The sequence below is a fragment of the Heptranchias perlo genome, chromosome 12 (assembly GCF_035084215.1).
Source record: "Heptranchias perlo isolate sHepPer1 chromosome 12, sHepPer1.hap1, whole genome shotgun sequence".
Taxonomy (NCBI): domain Eukaryota; kingdom Metazoa; phylum Chordata; class Chondrichthyes; order Hexanchiformes; family Hexanchidae; genus Heptranchias; species Heptranchias perlo.
In genome coordinates this window covers 43,917,941-43,937,665 of record NC_090336.1, presented here as the reverse complement: position 1 = coordinate 43,937,665, position 19,725 = coordinate 43,917,941, and positions in this window count along the sequence as shown.

The following is a 19,725-nucleotide window of genomic DNA, read 5'->3' as shown; positions in this document are numbered from 1 at the left end:
CATTGTACCTGAGAGATTGGCCCTAAATTTCTTTGATGTCCATAGCACTGTTACAGTGCCAGAAAAGGGAGCTACATGCAAGTTTCCCAGGTAAATTAATTTGCATACATACAGGTGTAAGTTCTGGGATAACTTGCATGTAAAACCAATGTAAGCAGCTGAACTCACAGAAAACTTAGAACATAAGAACATAAGAAATAGGAGCAGAAGTAGGCCAACCGGCCCCTTGAGCCTGCTCCGCCATTCAATAAGATCATGGCTGATCTGATCCCAACCTCAAATTTAAATTCATGTCCAATTTCCTGCCCGCTCCCCATAACCCCTAATTCCCTTTACTTCTAGGAAACTGTCGATTTCTGTTTTAAATTTATTTAATGATGTAGCTTTCACAGCTTCCTGGGGCAGCAAATTCCACAGACCTACTACCCTCTGAGTGAAGAAGTTTCTCCTCATCTCAGTTTTGAAAGAGCAGCCCCTTATTCTAAGATTATGCCCCCTAATTCGAGTTTCACCCACCCTTGGGAACATCCTTACCGCATCCACCCGATCAAGCCCCTTCACAATCTTATATGTTTCAATAAGATCGCCTCTCATTCTTCTGAACTCCAATGAGTAGAGTCCCAATCTACTCAACCTCTCCTCATATATCCGCCCCCTCATCCCCGGGATTAACCGAGTGAACCTTCTTTGTACTGCCTTGAGAGCAAGTATGTCTTTTCTTAAGTATGGACACCAAAACTGTATGCAGTATTCCAGGTGCAGTCTCACCAATACCTTATATAACTGCAGCAATACCTCCCTGTTTTTATATTCTATCCCCCTAGCAATAAAAGCCAACATTCCATTGGCCTTCTTGATCACCTGCTGCACCTACATACTAACTTTTTGATTTTCTTGCACTAGGACTCCCAGATCCCTTTGTACTGCAGTACTTTCCAGTTTCTCGCCATTAAGATAATAACTTGCTCTCTGATTTTTCCTGCCAAAGTGCATAACCTCACATTTTCCAATATTGTATTGCATCTGCCAAATCTCCGCCCACTCACCCAGCCTGTCAAAATCCCCTTGTAGGTTTTTTTATGTCCTCCTCACTCTCTACTTTCCCTCCCATCTTTGTATCATCTGCAAACTTTGATATGTTACACTCTGTCCCCTCCTCCAAATCATTAATATAGATTGTAAAGAGTTGGGGACCCAGCACCGAGTGCAATAATGGTGTAACTATTTAAAGGCAATCTGCAGACTCCTGTCTTCAGTCCAGCCCTGGGAGGGTGACAAGTAAGGTTGCAGTAAGTGTTTTCTCTTTTCATGTGGTTCAAATCTCTCCACAGTATCTCAAATCTATATCTTCATTCCATATTTTCAGCAGCATGGCAAAGTAGATGGCATCTATGCCCACTGAGCACACAGATAGAAGAGGTGGAAGAAGAACAGTGAAGTTCTCTGAGGAGGACTATGATGTCTTCTTGCAACAGGTAGCAGAAGGAGATACAGGCTCATGGGACAATGCTTCTTTATGCCTGGTAGGGTAAGCCATGCCACCTGGAGGGAGGGAGCACTGGAACTGTCGGCCAACTCCCTTACTTCCAGGAAGCAGAGCACTGCTGGAAAAAAAATCAGTGATCGCACCAGATCTGGGAAGGTAAGGAACTCTGTGGTTTTCCTTTCTTCCTTGCCCACCCTGAGCACCACCACACTTTTCACCCACTTAAAGCAACACTAATACTACTAACCCTTCACACTGCACTCTGGTTAAGAGCACATGCTAACTCCCTAGCCTGTACTATAGCTATACACCTCCCTTAACACACAAAAACTGCACGTGCAACCCCCAAAACAGCTTCCTCCATTCTAACATCTTCGCATGCCACGTTTCTCACTTCACTTCTCCCATCACACTCTTGCACTGCCAGCCTTACCCTTATTTACTAATGTCATTGCAAGAGAAACTGGCACACAACTGTAAACAGAGGCAGGTCACTGGATGGAGCATCCCAACATTAGAACAGGAGTAGGTTGTTCAGCACATCAAGCCTGTTCTGCTATTCAGTTAGGCTATGTCTGAACTGTACCTCAACTCTATTTACTAATCTTTGCTCCATATCCCTTGATGCGCCCTCTCACCCCATGAGTAGAAGGCCATGGCCCTCATGGGAAAACACTCCACCACAGCTGCGCCGAAGGCAGTGGTCGGCATCATCATGCCAGGATCTTGTGAGTAACGCAGAACCTGCAATGTTGTCCTAACTACATACGCACACAACCTCCATCCCTTTGTCCCCCTACATCCCGAGCGGGTCAAAGTCACTCCTTCTCAAAATATCTGCATGATCTCCTGCAGCTCAACCACAACCATGGGGGCTGCAGGAAGAAGAGGTAGACAGGGACCTGGGCCCATCCTTCGGCCTAGTGCCATATGAGGAGGAAGAGGAGGACAAGAAGCCATGTCTTATCCAATTAACCTATTGGCACTGACCAACTACACTTATACGTGAAGAAAGTCCAATCGGGTGAGGTACCAATGAGTAGTTAGAACCTGTTGAACTGTTCCCCAGTGCCTTCAGAGGAGGAGAGCAATAAAAATCGACAGAATTAAAAAAGATCTGAGCCTAACAATTTAAAGGCTAGTGACTAACCCGACTGATCAAGTAAACCAACTTTGAATGAGTTTACTTTTTCTTGATATTGCACTTATTATGCCCCAGTTGCATTTGTTATGAAAATGATAAATTAATGTTCCTCATTCTTGATTAAATTACAGCCACTGGCATGGTTCTGACCTTGGTAAGCTCCCACGATCTGAAATTATAATCCTAATACATGAAGGTGAAGGTGAAGGCTGAATGTTAGATGGAGGATTAAAGAGAAGGTAGACAACATCGAGAGCTATCAGCATCAGGATAAGAAAAAACCATGATAGTAAGTTAAACACTCTAAAACCTCGGGACTGGCATTGCACAGTATGGGAATTATGTGACAGCAGGTAAAACAAAAGGAGTTAAAGGTCTAAAAAGGGGCCACCAAGGTAAAGACGTAAAAAAAAAGGCAGCATATGCAGACACTAATTTATTAAAAAAGAGTACCTACGTAAATTGAAAGGCAAGGGAAACTGATAAAAAGGAATACCCGAAGTAATAATTAGAAGGGGGCATCAAATAGAAGTAAAATCAAAAGGGAACACCAGAGATAAAAAAAATAAAACTAACAAGGTGCAATGAGAGAAATATAACAAAAAAGTGTAACAGCTGAGAGAAATACAATTATAATGGAAATTGCATGGTGTATTTGCTGTGGGATGTTCACAAACAAGATAGTCAGATACAATAGAGGGGTGAAGAAATGTGAAAACTGTTTGTTAATCAGTAAGCTTATTAAAAAGAGTTATGGCCTTAGGGAGCAAGGTTCTGGAGCTTACAAGGGCAGACAGAAGCAAGGGGATTTTTGAGGATGAGTGGATAGTATTAGATCCAGTAAGTGAGTCATCTCAGCTAAGTGACATGGCCAGGCTAGAATCTGACCTCGAGGGTGAACCTTCAGGGATTGGAGCTGGAGACCAGTACAATCAGAAACAGCATTGTCATGATAATGGAGGAGGCCAAGAAAACAGGGATACCGGATGGATTAAAGTTGGTAAAAGAAGAAAGAAATGTAGGAAAGCTTTGAAACTGCCCAGGAGATTATATTAACAAGCAGATACCAGGCTGTCCAATGTTGCTGAAGGTAACAAGATTTCAGAAGAAAAGACAGTTAGCATACCTCAACAGAGACAAAGTTTGAAGGTAATAGCAGAAAGTAAAAAGCCATGTTTGTTGTCAGGAAAATATCTGCAGGATGATGAATTATCAACCTGGAGCTATAGTCGTAGGTTCTGAGGAAAGATAAGAGATACTGAAGGGGGCAGGTAATATTCAGTAGTACTAGTTTACTTATGCGTAAATAACATAGGGTGAAATAATTTAGGGGCCTTAAAAGTCACATATGCAAGGATTGGCTCAAAACTCAAAAATAGAGGATGCAAATTGATGTAATCTGTTATATTTCTAATATTTGGTAAAGGATAGATGGTATTTATCCCAGAGTGTTGAAAGACTCTAGAGGGGACATTTGTGAGGTATTGGTAATCATTATGAGGGAGTCAATGGACATTGAGGAGGTACCAGTAGATTGGAAACAGGCTAATGTGGTGTCCATATTCAAAAAAAGTTGACAAAACGGACATTGGCAAATACAAACCTATTAGTCTTAATTCTAAGTTAAATAATGGAAATTATCTGGAGTATATATGAGAATCATCTGAAATATAGGAAGAATAGAGCATTCAGCCCCTCATGCGTGTTCTGCAATTCGCTTGGATCATGGCTGATCTGTACCTCAACTCCATTAACCTGCCTTTTTTCTATATTCTTTGATATTCTTACCTACAGAATCTGTACAACAATAACCTAGTTTACAGTAGTCAGCATGAATTCAGAAGGGAAAGATCCTGCCTGACCAACCTCCTCAACTTCGTTGAGGAAATGCCAACCCAATGGAATGTGGAAAACCCTATGACATGGTGCATCTTGATTTCCAAAGGCTTTTGATAAAGTTATAAGAACATAAAAACATAAGAAATAGAAGCAGGAGTAGGCCAATCGGCCCCTCGAGCCTGCTCCGCCATTCAATAAGATCATGGCTGATCTGATCTGAACCTCAAATCTAAATTCATGTCCAATTTCCTGCCCGCTCCCCGTAACCCCTAATTACCTTTACTTCTGGGAAACTGTCTATTTCTGTTTTAAATTTATTTAATGATGTAACTTCCACAGCTTCCTGAGGCAGCAAATTCCATAGACCTACTACCCTCTGAGTGAAGAAGTTTCTCCTCATCTCAGTTTTGAAAGAGCAGCCCCTTATTCTAAGATTATGCCCCCTAGTTCTAGTTTCACCCATCCTTGGGAACATCCTTACCGCATCCACCCGATCAAACCCCTTCACAATCTTATATGTTTCAATAAGATCGCCTCTCATTCTTCTGAACTCCAATGAGTAGAGTCCCAATCTACTCAACCTCTCCTCATATGTCCTCCCCCTCATCCCCGGGATTAACCGAGTGAACCTTCTTTGTACTGCCTCGAGAGCAAGTATGTCTTTTCTTAGGTATGGACACCAAAACTGTATGCAGTATTCCAGGTGCGGTCTCACCAATACCTTATATAATTGCAGCAATACCTCCCTGTTTTTATATTCTATCCCCCTAGAAATAAAAGCCAACATTCTGTTGGCCTTCTTGATCACCTGCTGCACCTGCATACTAACTCTTTGATTTTCTTGCACTAGGACCCCCAGATCCCTTTGTACTGCAGTACTTTCCAGTTTCTCGCCATTAAGATAATAACTTGCTCTCTGATTTTTCCTGCCAAAGTGCATAACCTCACATTTTCCAATATTGTATTGCATCTGCCAAATCTCCACCCACTCACCCAGCCTGTCTATATCCCCTACATGAAATGCTATTAATTAAACTCAAAGCTGTATAGATTCAGTGTAAATCAGGGGAATGCATAAGAAACAGGCTGAAGAGTAGGAAACAATGAGTACTGATTAGAGGAGTTATGCCAGAGTAGGGACAAATACTGGGTGGGTTGCCACAGGGCTCAGTGCTGGGACCACTACTGTTTCTAATTTACATAAATGACCTGGATACAGAAACCCAAAGTAAATTGGTCAAATTTGAAAATGATACCAAACTAGAAGGGACAGCAGAATCCGAAGAGACAGGTCAGAAACTACAGAATGGCTTGGATAAGATATCTAAGTGGGCAAAACGATGGCGCATGGAATTTTATACAGACAAGTATAAAATACTGCACATTGGAAGAAAAAATAGAAAACATGTGTAATTCATCAATCGTGTTGAAATTGCTAAGAATGAGGCTGAAAGTGATCTAGGGGTTTTAGTGGACTCAATGCTAAACATGGCCAACCAATGCAGAGCAGCAATCAACAAATAGAATGTTGAGCTATATAGCCAAAACAGTAGAATATAAGTCAGAGGAGGTAAGGATCAAATGTTAGTGCTCTGGTTAAACCATACCTTCAATACTGCATCCAGTTCTTGTCTGTAAAGAAGAATACTTCAATGGAAACAATTGGGGGAGATGTATAATGGGTAACCAATCCGATATTGCACATTTTACACTATCATCAAAAGTCAAAATTACCCACAAAGAATGGTCAAAATGTGGAATAAACTTCAGATAGAATAATGGAAGCAAAAACCCTGGAATCATTTAAGCAGCATTTGAATGCTGCATGTGGGGGACTTTAGGATTTCTCTGGATTGATGAATTAAGATGGGCTGAATAGCCATCCTTTTCCATAATTATCTTGTGGTCTTGTGATCTACACATGTGGGGACAGATGTAAGGAAAATTGGATAGGATCCCTTACAGATTTGCATTCCTTCCTGCTCGATTTCCCTCTCTGCATTCCATCCATAAGAATATAAGAAATAGGAGCAGGAGTAGCCAATATGTCCCCTCGAGCCTGCTCTGCCATTCAATCAGATCATGGCTGATCTTCGATGACAACTCCACTTTCCTGCCTGATCCCCCTGGAGTCCAAAAATCTATCCATCTCAGCCTCGAATGTATTCAATGACTCAGCATCCACAGCCCTCCGGAGCAGAGAATTCCAAAGATTCACAACCCTGAGTGAAGAAATTCCTCCTCATCTCAGTCTTGAATTGCCGACCCCGTATCCTGCGACTATGCCCCCTGGTTCTAGACTCTCTAACCGGGGAAACAATCTCAGCATCTACCCTGTCAAGCCCCCTCATAATCTTATATGTTTCAATGAGATCTCCTCTCATTCTTCTAAACTCCAGAGAATATAGGCCCATTCTACTCAACCTCTCTTCATAGGACAACCCTCTCATCCCAGGAATTAATCTAGTGAACCTTTGTTGGACTGCCTCTAAGGCAAGTATATCCTTCCTTAGATAAGGAGACCAAAACTGTACGCAGTACTCCAGATGAGGTCTCACCAATGCCCTGTACAACTGTAATAAGACTTCCTTACTCTTGTACTCCAACCCCCTTGCAATAAAGGCCAACATGCCATTTGCCTTCCTGATTGCTTGCTGTACCTGCATACTAACTTTTTGTGTTTCTTATATGAGGACACCCAAGTCACTCTAGACACCAACATTTAATAGTTTCTCACCATTTAAAAAATATTCTGTTTTTCTATTCTTCCTACCAAAGTGAATAACCTCACATTTCCCCACATTATACTCCATCTGCCACTTTCTTGCCCACTCACTTAACCTGTCTCTATCCCTTTGCAGACTCTGTGTCCTCCTTACAGCTTACTTTCCCACCTAGCTTTGTATCGTCAGCAAACTTGGATACATTACACTCGGTCCCTTCATCCAAGTCATTAATATAGATTGTAAATAGCTGAGGCCCAAGCACTGATCCTTGCGGCACCCCACCAGTTACAGCCTGCCAACCTGAAAATGACACATTTAGCACTACTCTCTGTTTTCTGTCCTTTAACCTATTCTCTATCCATACTAATATATTACCCCAACCCCATGAGCTCTTACCTGTGTGACAACATTATGTGGCACCTTATCGAATGCCTTTTGAAAATCCAAATATACTACATCCACTGGTTCCCTTTATCTATCCTGCTAGTTACATCCTCAAAAAACTAATAAATTTGTCAAACTGGAAGTTATCAATCTGGGAGATAATTTACACCCAGAAAAAAATCAACGCCATAATGTAGGGCAGAGGTGAAATGTAATTCAACAGTCAAGGAGTTAAAAGTACAATTTTTTCCTCTCGTTGCAGCACGTATTAGTTACTGTGAAGAGGTACAGTGAAAATATAATTAAATCTCAGAGGTGTTTTTTTGTCTTGAACATTTTTCTGTGCTGCATAACAAGCGACAGGTCTGTTCCCAGTAGTAACATCTTAACTGTCTCAGCTGCTATTATCTGCTGAAAAACTGTTAGAAAAATAGTCTCTGTACCAGCCCCTAACAGTTCCTGTTTTTAAAAGAACAATGTGCCAACAGAATTACAATTATTGAAGTATTGATTGTGGACAGCACCATTTACAAAATGTGGCTTTCTCCCTCCAAATGCCACAAATCATTTGGATTAAGCTTTATGTGATGGTTCCCTTAATGCAATGAGGAAATAAAAAGAGCCTGAGAACAAATAGTTTTGGTCAAATTCTTTGTTAGAGTACCACAGCAGCATTTTTGGATGATTTTTTTTTTAAAAACAGAATACAGCACATTTTCAGCTTAAGATACTAGGAAGAATTACATTTTCTATGCTTCAGTAAGTTTCTCAAATTTTACTTTATAATACTGTCGAATAAACACATAATTAGTTTTCCAAGAAATACACTTGGAACAGGATTACAATAAGCTACAGTTAAAAGCAGCCAACTTGCAAATTAAACTGTTGTTTGCTTAAAAGTTCCATTAGCAATTTAACCAAACCAAAAATAGCAAAAAAAGTGAACTACAATGTGATTTTAGTACAATAATGATTCGACTTCTAAAGTATGATACTGTTTCTCAGTGACTCTGGACCATGTAATATTTAGATTCCGTTTTTTCTTTCCTATGTACAAGGTCAAATCCATATGCATTTGATGTTGCATGTGTTTAAGAAATGTGTGAAAAGCAGCTCTTTTTCAAATTTGCACTCTAATACATTTGAGATACAAATTTTGGTGCAATAATATTGATATGATTAAAATGGCTAGGTACATGCAATACTTAGGGTATGGTAGCGTGGTGGTTATGGTAATAGGCTAACAATCCATCTTCAAATCCCACTGTAACAGGTTATGAAATTGAATTCAAGAAACTTGGTAGCTTGTGGACTAGCACAAGGAAAAATGATTTTCAAAGCTACCCGTTTTTTTGTAAAAACACAACTAGTTCACTAATGTCCTTCAAGGAAGGCAGTCTGACGCTTCTATCCAATCTGACCTACACCTGACTCCAATCCCAAAATATGCGGTTGACTCTTAATTCCCTCTGAAGTGGACTTGCAAGTCACTCAGTTGTAATGCCATCATGACTAAACAGAATCATAAGAGAAATAATGAACAGACCTATCAGCAATAACCCAGGCAATAGATCAGGACAAGATTTAGGCAATCCAAACCCAGTCAATCCTGCAAAGTCCTTCTCAGTAACATCTGAGGACTGGTCCCCCAAATTAGGACAGTTGTCCTACAGACAGTCATATTCATGGAGTCATATCTATCTGGATGAAGCAAGGGCACAGGATGTTTGGTGGTTGGAGACTTCCATGTCCCCTTAAATATGTTAATGAGGGGCTCAACACCAGTTGAAGGATCCCTCTACTAAATCTGTTAGCAATGAGCGGGACAGGCACTGACTGGGCCTGCCTCACTCAGGATTCTTCAGCGGCCGCCAATTAAAAGCTAAATTTAAAAAGAAAACTTTTCTGTGGAGCCAGGAGAAGCAGGAGTGCTCCCCTCAAATCAGCAGTCCTAGCGATCACCACCCCCCCCCCCACCCCCCGTTGCCCGATCTAACCCCCCTCACGATATTTATCTGAAGGCACTACCGGGGGCCAAAAATTCATATTTTCCACGGGCGAGCTCCAAAGATGAAGATGTCTCGAGACCCAATTTGGGGACTGTCTCGGACATCACTGTTTGGGCGAAAATGGGCCCAGACTAATTTCTACCCCTGGGGCTGTGACAATTTGTCAGCAAATTTTTGACATCAAGTTCTAAATGCCTTGGTACAAAGAGTTACGTTTTGTGCGGGAAGAGATTACTGGTTGTTTGGAAAGATTACCGAATATCAAGCACTCAGTCAGGGCCACGATTGATGGCATAAAAGCTCATAAATCTCTGATGTTGACAGGTGAAATCATAGATGAAATGCCAAGTCCATCAACTTTAATGGCCAGCAGATGGGCCTTCAGAAAATGCTAATCTATGAAGCAAGAGCTAGATTTCAGCATAGTGGTGGGTGCTATATACTGACATAGAAGATGATGATGGATATAGTTTCCGCGATTCTTTGTCAACGTTTTCAGGACAGCGAATAAAGTGTGTCATTAGGGATCCGCAATAAATAACTTGATTAATCTAGTTAGCACTGGGGGAAAAAATAGAGGTGTGATGGGGGAGTTGCTGGAGCTCATAATTTGGGGATCCTAAAAGGTTCTTGGAATTCCATCAGATGAGTTGGTTCAATTAATCACTGGGTAGCAATGCTCTTGCAAAATCTCATCCATTGCCATTTTTCTCAAGGCGTGACTAAGTGATTGTACCCTCTCCTCATTGGTTCCTCTGATCAAAAGTGAAGGTCTTCACATTTGGCCATGACAGAGTCAAATCTGACCTCCAGCTCCTTTCTTAAGAACAGATGAGAAATGAGCGGAAAGGCTGAAGATAAGTAAAATTAGATATACCATAGTAAATCAACAAGGTAAGTATGCAGCGTTAGGGAAGAGTTGTAATTTAAGAATATACATTTCAAATGATTGTCGTGTGATTTTATTACAGAATTAGCCAAATGCATTAATGTAGTCCAACTATTTACAAACAGAGTCCAGATGTGAAAATAAGTTTAGATTGTGTCTATCCCTGAAGTATTATTTACTTTTCCAGTCTGCATCTCAGAGATATGAAGCTGTGCCTTTTTCTCGTGAATTCAAAGATGCATTAAATCTATCTCTAATCTGCACAAACTTTAAATCTGATTTACCAAGTTAACCAGTTAACTAGATCGAAGTTTAGCCATTTAATTAAAATATAAAATAACATGAGATAGACAAAGTTCTTCTGCTATTGGTGGGAAAGCAACAACGGTTTCCCCGCTCAGGCCAGAGTTAAAATTTCAGCTGCGCCCCTATGACATCATCAGACCCAATCTGCATATTTAAAGAAGGACCACACCGCCTTTAGGCAAGTGCCTTTGACAGCGGGATCCAGACTGGACATGGGTGGGAAAGTCACCCGGCCAATTTTAACAACCCCCGAGTACGGTTTCTGCAGGGCAGACAGGGTTAAAATCGAACCTAAAATTTTTTTAGTGGTTTACATTCTGGCTTCAAGTTTGATAGATCTGAAATTATCTGAGCTGGAACAAAAGTGAAATTGAGAGGCCTCTTTACGGGTCATCATACCTTGAGTGGAAATATTGTAGTTTGCACCAAAAAGAATACAGCTGCGCATCCTACATGGTTAGGTAGACCCATTAATGCTCACCCATTGCTGCATAAGGCACTGAAAAATATCCAGCTTCGTACAGACCTATAATGGATATTGCAAACAGATCCTTCTGTTCTAACTGCCTGCTTTAACAACCAATATTTTTCAGATGCAGGATTAAAAAAAAACAAATTGACATTAAAAGATACACCTGATAATCCACCTCTTTTTCCTACAGAATTAACTATGCAACAAAAGTTAAAATCAAACTCAAAGTGACTACCAAACAAGCAAACCATTTTACGTTGCTTTATTACTAACCAGCTGCTATTTATCCAGAATCCAGCTGATTATCTTCCCCTCTCTGTGGCAACTATTTCGGTACTTCATTCCTCAGCTGGCTTGAGTAAAACCAGGTCCACCTCCAGTCACCGATACTGAATACCTGAAGGTCTCTCTTTGATTCACTTTTAGACATCATTACAAATTACTAACATCAACGCAGACCTGGGAAATAGTCTCAATTTCTTTCTCAGTATTTTGGCCCATTTGTAAAGGTTGGTACTTGGTAAGTAGAGTCAATGAACTTCCATGCTTTGAAAGAAAGACTTCAAGAGATACAAGTCTATATTTCGCAAACTAAAATAAAAATTGCGCTGCTAATGAAATTGAAATCAATAACATTGAATTTACATAGAGTCCTTAGGAATCATATGTGAATGTTCATTATTTTGTGCAAAATAGCTCTGCCACGGTCAGATCTAAATTAAGGGTCCAGTTGCTGCCACACGCAAGGCTAGCAGTAGTGGTAGGAATGAGGAACATGTTACTCATTGGGCTCAATTTTAGGGGGCAATTGCGGGTGCGTTGGGGTCCGAAAACCGTGGAAATCCCGTTCGGAATCGGAAGCTGGTTCCGACCTGCCGACTTCTAAGTTTCCCAGGGACCCACCAGTGTGCGCGCGGGTGACCCAAAAACGGAAGTCCCGCCGGCAATTAAAGAGCCAAATATACCCTTAAGGCACTTTACCTGTGACAGATGAAGTAATTGTAACGATTTTTAAACTTACCTGTGTGGCTTGTCCATCGGGTCTGATTCATGCCTGGTGAAACCAGATGTGAAGGGCCAGATCATGGAAAAAGAAACTAAATCAATTACATAAAACACCATGGAAGGAAGTTAAAACACAAAATGATCCTACCTTTGTGCCCTGCTCTGATGTCCAATGTCCCCCTCATCACCTCCCCCCCGCTTTCCTCCTGACCTTCCTCTCACCCCCCCCTCCGATGTCCCTTCTTCCCCACCCCCCCAATCTTCCACTCTCTTCCCCACCCCCCCCCCAATCTTCCACTCTCTTCCCCACCCCCCCCCAATCTTCCACTCTCTTCCCCACCCCCCCCAATCTTCCACTCTCTTCCCCACCCCCCCCAATCTTCCACTCTCTTCCCCACCCCCCCCAATCTTCCACTCTCTTCCCCACCCCCCCCAATCTTCCACTCTCTTCCCCACCCCCCCCCAATCTTCCACTCTCTTCCCCACCCCCCCCAATCTTCCACTCTCTTCCCCACCCCCCCCAATCTTCCACTCTCTTCCCCACCCCCCCCAATCTTCCACTCTCTTCCCCACCCCCCCCAATCTTCCACTCTCTTCCCCACCCCCCCCAATCTTCCACTCTCTTCCCCACCCCCCCCAATCTTCCACTCTCTTCCCCACCCCCCCCAATCTTCCACTCTCTTCCCCACCCCCCCAATCTTCCACTCTCTTCCCCACCCCCCCCAATCTTCCACTCTCTTCCCCACCCCCCCCAATCTTCCACTCTCTTCCCCACCCCCCCAATCTTCCACTCTCTTCCCCACCCCCCCCAATCTTCCACTCTCTTCCCCACCCCCCCCAATCTTCCACTCTCTTCCCCACCCCCCCAATCTTCCACTCTCTTCCCCACCCCCCCCAATCTTCCACTCTCTTCCCCACCCCCCCCAATCTTCCACTCTCTTCCCCACCCCCCCAATCTTCCACTCTTTCTCCCCTCCCCCCTCCCCCCTCCCCCCATCCCCCCTCCCTTCCCGGTCTTCCAGTTAAGTCCTGGATGACATCTATCTCTCTTTCTCCCCCTCCCCCTTGCATTGCAGCTCCTGACGGCAGCCAGCCTTTCAATCAGGCTGGTTGCTGGGCGTGAAACCCGGTGAGGACATTAATCATCAGCAATCAACATGCAATCACGCCGAATGTTCATGTGGATTTGCCACGCGCACATTCACCGCCCCCACCCCCCCCACTGCCAACCCGCCACTATTGCAAAATCGACCCCATTGTATCTGTGCAATGATTCAGAGTATTGGGATCTCAATAGGGAAAAACAACATTGAGCTGATGTGGGTGCACCTGGTTACTAAGCAGATGGAGTTTTATTTCTCTGGTAAAAGCAGGAATATTTTCTTTCCAATTATTATGCTACACGTTAAGTAGAATTAATGATCCAGTTGTATTGCTGCATTGCTCAAAACCATGTAGAACTGTTTCCTTCTTTCTGCAGCAAGGAACCTATTTCTGAGTGTGTGTGCAGAGTGCATGAGGCATTGTGAGTACGAAACTAGATAGTATATTAATCCTTTGCTCTCAACAAAAAGCCATTGACTGTATAGAAAGAATATTCATGTGACAGCAAAGGATTAAAACCAAGTTACAACTAATTTATGTACAACTATTTAACACATTCATATGACGATTCTATATTTGTCAGGTCTCAGTTGGAGTATTCTGTTCAGTTCTGGACACCACACTTTAGGAAAGATGTCAAGGCCTTAAAGAGAGTGCAGAAGAGATTTACTAGAATGATACCAGGATGAGGGACTTCAGTTACATGGAGAGACTGGAGAAGCTGGGGTTGTTCTCCTTAGAACAGAGAAGATTAAGGAGAGATTTGATAGAAGTGTTCAAAATCATGAACGGTTTTGATAGGTGAAACTGTTTCCAGTGGCACAAGGGTCGGTAACCAGAGGAGACAGATTTAAGGTGATCGGCAAAAGAGCCAGAGGCGACATGAGGAAACATTTTTTTTTAAAAACGAGCGAGTTGTAATGATCTGGAATTCTTTGCCTGAAAGGGTGGTGGAAGCAGATTCAACAGTAACTTTCAAAAGGGAATTAGATAAATACTTGAAGGGAAAAAAAATATAGGCCTTTGGGGAAAGGGCAGGGGAATGGGACTAATTGGATAGCTCTTTCAAGGAGCAGGCACAGGCATGATGGACTGAATGGCCTCCTCCTGTGCTGTATCATACTATGATATTCATAATTTTTAAAAAGTTAAGGCTTCTGTTAAAGTAATAGTCAATGGAGTGTCATATAAAGCGGTTCGGTGTTTTTACATAAATGTCGCAGATAGTTCTTTCTAGGCTTGCTTTCTTAATCTTACCTGCCTAGAAACTTTGGAATTTTTCATTATTTTCAGTGGAAATGAACATCTTTTTTGAGGCATATCCAAGGAGACCAGTCGTGAGGGCTGTATTGTGAAACGTACGTGAAGGAAGAATTGATCATTCACTGTGTCTGAGGAAAAAACACTTTGGAAATAAAATCACTTTGACACACTCATGAAAATATAGGGAAGTACAGGATCTGAAAAAAATCTGCAGTCCATCTGATCAGCCCCAAAAACTAATAATCCTCAATCACTCACTCCATCAAATATCTATCCAGTTCTCCTTTACTTTTTTCATGCTATCCTCTTGCACTGTCTTCATTGAGCAGTCCATTCAGCATAAGGTAATTCAATCAAAACTGTCTGTGCATCTTTCCTCTTCCAAGCTCGAGCCTGAGTCCCCTGGTTCTCGATTTTGCAGCAATCTCAAACATATTACCATGTTTCATTTTATCTATTCCCTAAAGGATTTTGAAATGAATAAAATCTCCTCTGAGCTTTCTGTTCTCCAGAGTAAACAATCCCAAGCTGTTTAGTCTCTGATCGTAGCTCAAATGCTTTAAGCAAGTATCAGTTTGGATGCCCTTTTCTGTACTGCCTTCAATACTTACATATACAAGCTGTAATAGGTGACCTGAATTTACACAGGAGTAGTCATTCCAGTGTTTCATACAGAGAAATCAACAGTGGGATTTGTTCTCCGTCACTCTAAAAATCCAAAGTTTTTTTTTATTCATTCATGGGATGTGGGTGTTGCTGGCAAGGCCGGCATTTATTGCCCATCCCTAATTGCCCTTGAGAAGGTGGTGGTGAGCCGCCTTCTTGAACCGCTGCAGTCCGTGTGGTGAAGGTTCTCCCACAGTGCTGTTAGGTAGGGAGTTCCAGGATTTTGACCCAGCGACAATGAAGGAACGGCGATATATTTCCAAATTGGGATGGTGTGTGACTTGAAGGGGAACGTGCAGGTGGTGTTGTTCCCATAAACCTGCTGCCCTTGTCCTTCTAGGTGGTAGAGGTCGCGGGTTTGGGAGGTGCTGTCAAAGAAACCTTGGCGAGTTACAGCAGTGCATCCTGTGGATCTCGTTAGCCTTCCTTACTGTTGCCGTACACCGCACTGTCGATTTCAGTGAACTATCCATCAAAATCCCCGGACCCCTCTTCTGTCTTGTATCTGTAGCCTAGAACCTCTAGCCTAGAAATTTCGATTGTGCTGTGCCCATCCTTCGGGCGAAAAACAAACACCGCAGGACCCTGTAAGCATGCTGAATCGGCACCATATGTGTGGCGCACAATCATATTCGTTAGGGCACCCACCTGAAACTCGTGTTAGGCCCATTGCTTATACAAATCGGTTACCTAGCACCTGTTTCTGGCCCTTTTGCAAAGCTGGACTGCTCTTCCTGGCTCCATATTAAAACCAAGGGCCGCTGCTGGCCACCGCACGCCCCCCTCCCTGATTGCACCAACTCCTGGCCTCATCCAAAGACCTGAGCTGGCGTCCCAGCTGGCCCATCCTGCTGCCCCCTCTACCTCCCCGGACAGGCGAGTTGCCTCTAATGCTGCGACTGGCACCCGCAGCTTGTTGGTACTATCCTAATGAGGTCGGTGGAACAATTTGCCATGGTCCTTTTGCTGGCTGCACAGTGCACACTGCATCGGGATCATGCCCAATTCAGGCGCAATCCAATTTCTAGGCCATTTACTTCATATTCTCACATTTTATTGGTTTTCTATAATCTCCTTACCTTGCATTTGTCTGCATAAAATACTCATGAGCCCAGTTTCTCAATCTATCCAGATCCCTTTGAATTTGGTTTCCCACTTCCTTATTGTTGGAATCCCCTCCCCATTTGGTGCTATCTGTCCCTCCAAGTCATTGATATACACTGCAAATAGCAATGATCCCATCACTGATCTCTGTGGCACGCAGTCCAGTGACTTCTTGCTATGCCAACAAAGCTCCATTCACTCTGGTTTAGCAAGTTTTCAATCCATTTCAGAAGCTTGCCTCCAAGTCCGTATCTTCCTATCTTGTGCACTAATCGCTTATAAGATGCAATATCAAAAGCCTTGCCAAAATCTAAATACATCACATCTGCAGAAATCCCATTGTCAGCAAGGCCTGTCATTTCCTCTATGAACTCCAGTAAATTTGTTAGGCAAGAACTCCCTTCAATAAATCCATGCTGACATTCTCCACCATACTATACCCATCCAGATGTTCCACCTCTCTTCTTTCAGAATGGCTTCCAATAATGTACACAACAGATGTTAGCCTCACTGGCTTGTAATTCCTTGGGTTGTCCCTAAGCCCCTTTTTAAATATTAATGTTAGATTAGCTACTTTCCAAACATCAGGCACTACTCCTGTTTCAAATGGTTCACTAAAGATAATGGCAAAGATGTAACCGATTTCACGAGTCATGTTTTTGAAAGAGGGACTGCAAGCCACCATCCTAATATTAGAATATTAGTATTCTTTTAAGCAGGAAAAAGTTGTAATATACAAAAGTTAGTAAACAAGTTCAATTTCCTTTTAAGCTAAAACATTTGAGATTTTTCATTTGGATTATTATTTCAGGTTCAAGATTCATGGGCTCGAATTTAGCAGGCCTGCGGGTTCCCAGCGAGTGGTCCTCCGGGAGCGTCGAAAACGCGAACGGCGAAATTAGTGGGTTGCCCACGCGATCGTAGCAGGCAATCCACTAATAGGATCCAATTACCTGCTCCTCCGGGGTCCACGGCGCTAGCCTGTGCGTCGGTCGGGCTGCGCATGCGCAGTATGATCTGTCAGCTGGAGGCTCTCTAGTTAAAGGGGCAGTCCTCCACTGACAGATGCTGCAACCAATGGGACAAATTGCAGCATGGAGCAGCCCAGGGGGAAGGCTGCTCCCAGTTTAATGATGCCTCACCCCAGGTATCATCAGATGGGGTGAGGAGGAGGGGGAGGACACAGAACTTCCCCCCGGCGGGCGGGAGGAAGCGGCCTGCCTCTGCCACCAAGAAGGCCTGGCTCGAGGTGGCAGAGGGGGTCACCTGCGCCACCAACATATGGCCCACCTGCATACAGTGCAGGAGGCGCTGCAATGACCGCAGTAGGTCAGCCGCAGTGAGAACACGAAGTCTTTCCCCTACACTCCGTCTGCCACAACACTGCCCCCTTCCCCAAATCTCCTTCGGCACCGCCAACACTATTCTGTCACATCACCCTTCATGCCCACTCACACCCCATCCTCATCTTACCTCCACCTACTCACCTCGCCAGTACTCATCCTGCCACTAACACGCGACCCAATCCTCATACAATCTCATGGCTCCATCCCATACTCACCCTCTCGTGCATCTCCCTCACGGCCAGCCTCACTCAACCTGCCACCACCTGTGCTGCAGCCACAGGGCATGCATCACATATGTGCAGTAGGCAGGGTAAGGCAAACGTCTCGTCAGCATGAAGGGGGTGCACAAGGGTGTCTGAGGGTTTGTCATGGGTGTTACCCATATTGAATTTCAGAGCCACAAACAGCACACATTATATTGACACCACCACTGCCATGTCTCCGCGAATCCTGTCCATTGTGTCCAATAATGCCCGCTCCTGGGTATCACTATGAGGACCCACCACTGATGCCACCCATCGTGTTACTGCAGAGTAGGTGCAGGTGTATTTGCAGGGCTCGTCCGCGCAGACGACTGAGAGACATCGGCGGTGTAGCCGGCTGCACCCTGGAAGGATGCGGAGGAGAAGGTGTGGAGGACAGTGGTGACTTTGCCAGCGACAGGTAAGCAGTTGGTGCTGGGGCCAGCCAGGAGCAGCTTGGCATGAAAGAGGCTGCAGATCTCCACGACTACATGTCGAGCGAATCTGCGCCTCCCTGTGCACTGCTGCTCAGAGAGGTCCGGGGAGCTGCGCCTCGGTCTGTGGACCCTGTGGCGAGGGTAGTGCCCTCTGCGACGCGTCTCTCTCTGCGGTAGCCCTCCCTCCTGCTGTGCAGGTGGGCGTGCAACCACACCGTGTTGGGGGGATCCACGTCTCTGCGGCGGACGGCGTGGACTGCGAGGCTGCTGGGGCTGGTCATGCTCTTCGTCCTCCGAGGGTGTCCACACACCACCCAACTGGCAGGTGTTGGTCTGAGGGGTTGTGCAGGGTAGGTGTGTGGGTCCTCGGACTGGGGCTGCGGTTTCGTGTCGGTCTGTCCTCTGGCTTGGCCGGGGGGTGGTGGGGGGCAGGGGTTGCCCTATGTGAAGCGGTGGCCTCCTGCGTGGGTGAGGGCTCTCCCCCGTGGAGCGCACCTTGGCACCTGCCACAGGCTGCTGGCTGCAACATGCCTGTTTTGAAGGGTCCTGTTTCCCCCAGTGTGGGAAACAGACTGCCTTGAACGTAAAATCCCACACTTCCTCTTTTGACAGCTGCTTCAGCTCATTAACTGACCACAACGAGCAAGTTAAGTACTCTCAAGTGGAACCCCGCTGGCTTTAATTGCCTGCGGGATTCCCACCAGCGTGGCTTTCGCGCGTAGCCCCGCACGTCAGCGCGGTACCCGGAAGTGGCCGGGATTTCGTCCGAATCCGGTCACGTGATCGGAGATCGGGATTTTCGGGGCCCCCCCGCTGGAAACCCGCAGGTAACCCGACCCTAAAATCGAGCCCCATATATCTGAAAGTCCACAATGGCCATTAGGTGCAGTACCCCTCCCTCTTGCTTTTATATACTCATCATAAAGCCTGAAAATATTGAAAAGCTCATTCACATTATTTTAGCTCCCATTATTTTAGTGTTCTACATGATTATTCATTTGGATGTTATCGATTTTTTAAAATAACAATAATCATGTTATGACAAACCAACCTAAGTTAAGATCTCATTTTATGTAATTTACCAAGCTGTTTGAATAGAAAAAGAAAGTGATTGAAGTGTATGACCTGAAATGACCAAGTCATGGTACTTATCACTTTTCTGCATGGTTGTCAATCACGGAATGTCTATTATAACCACCTGAAAGAACTTGAAAAGCTTCAGATCTATTTTAGATCACTGCTATAAAATCTTGTGACAGGATCACATAAAAGATGCCGAAATGCTCAGATAAAGCAAGCTATG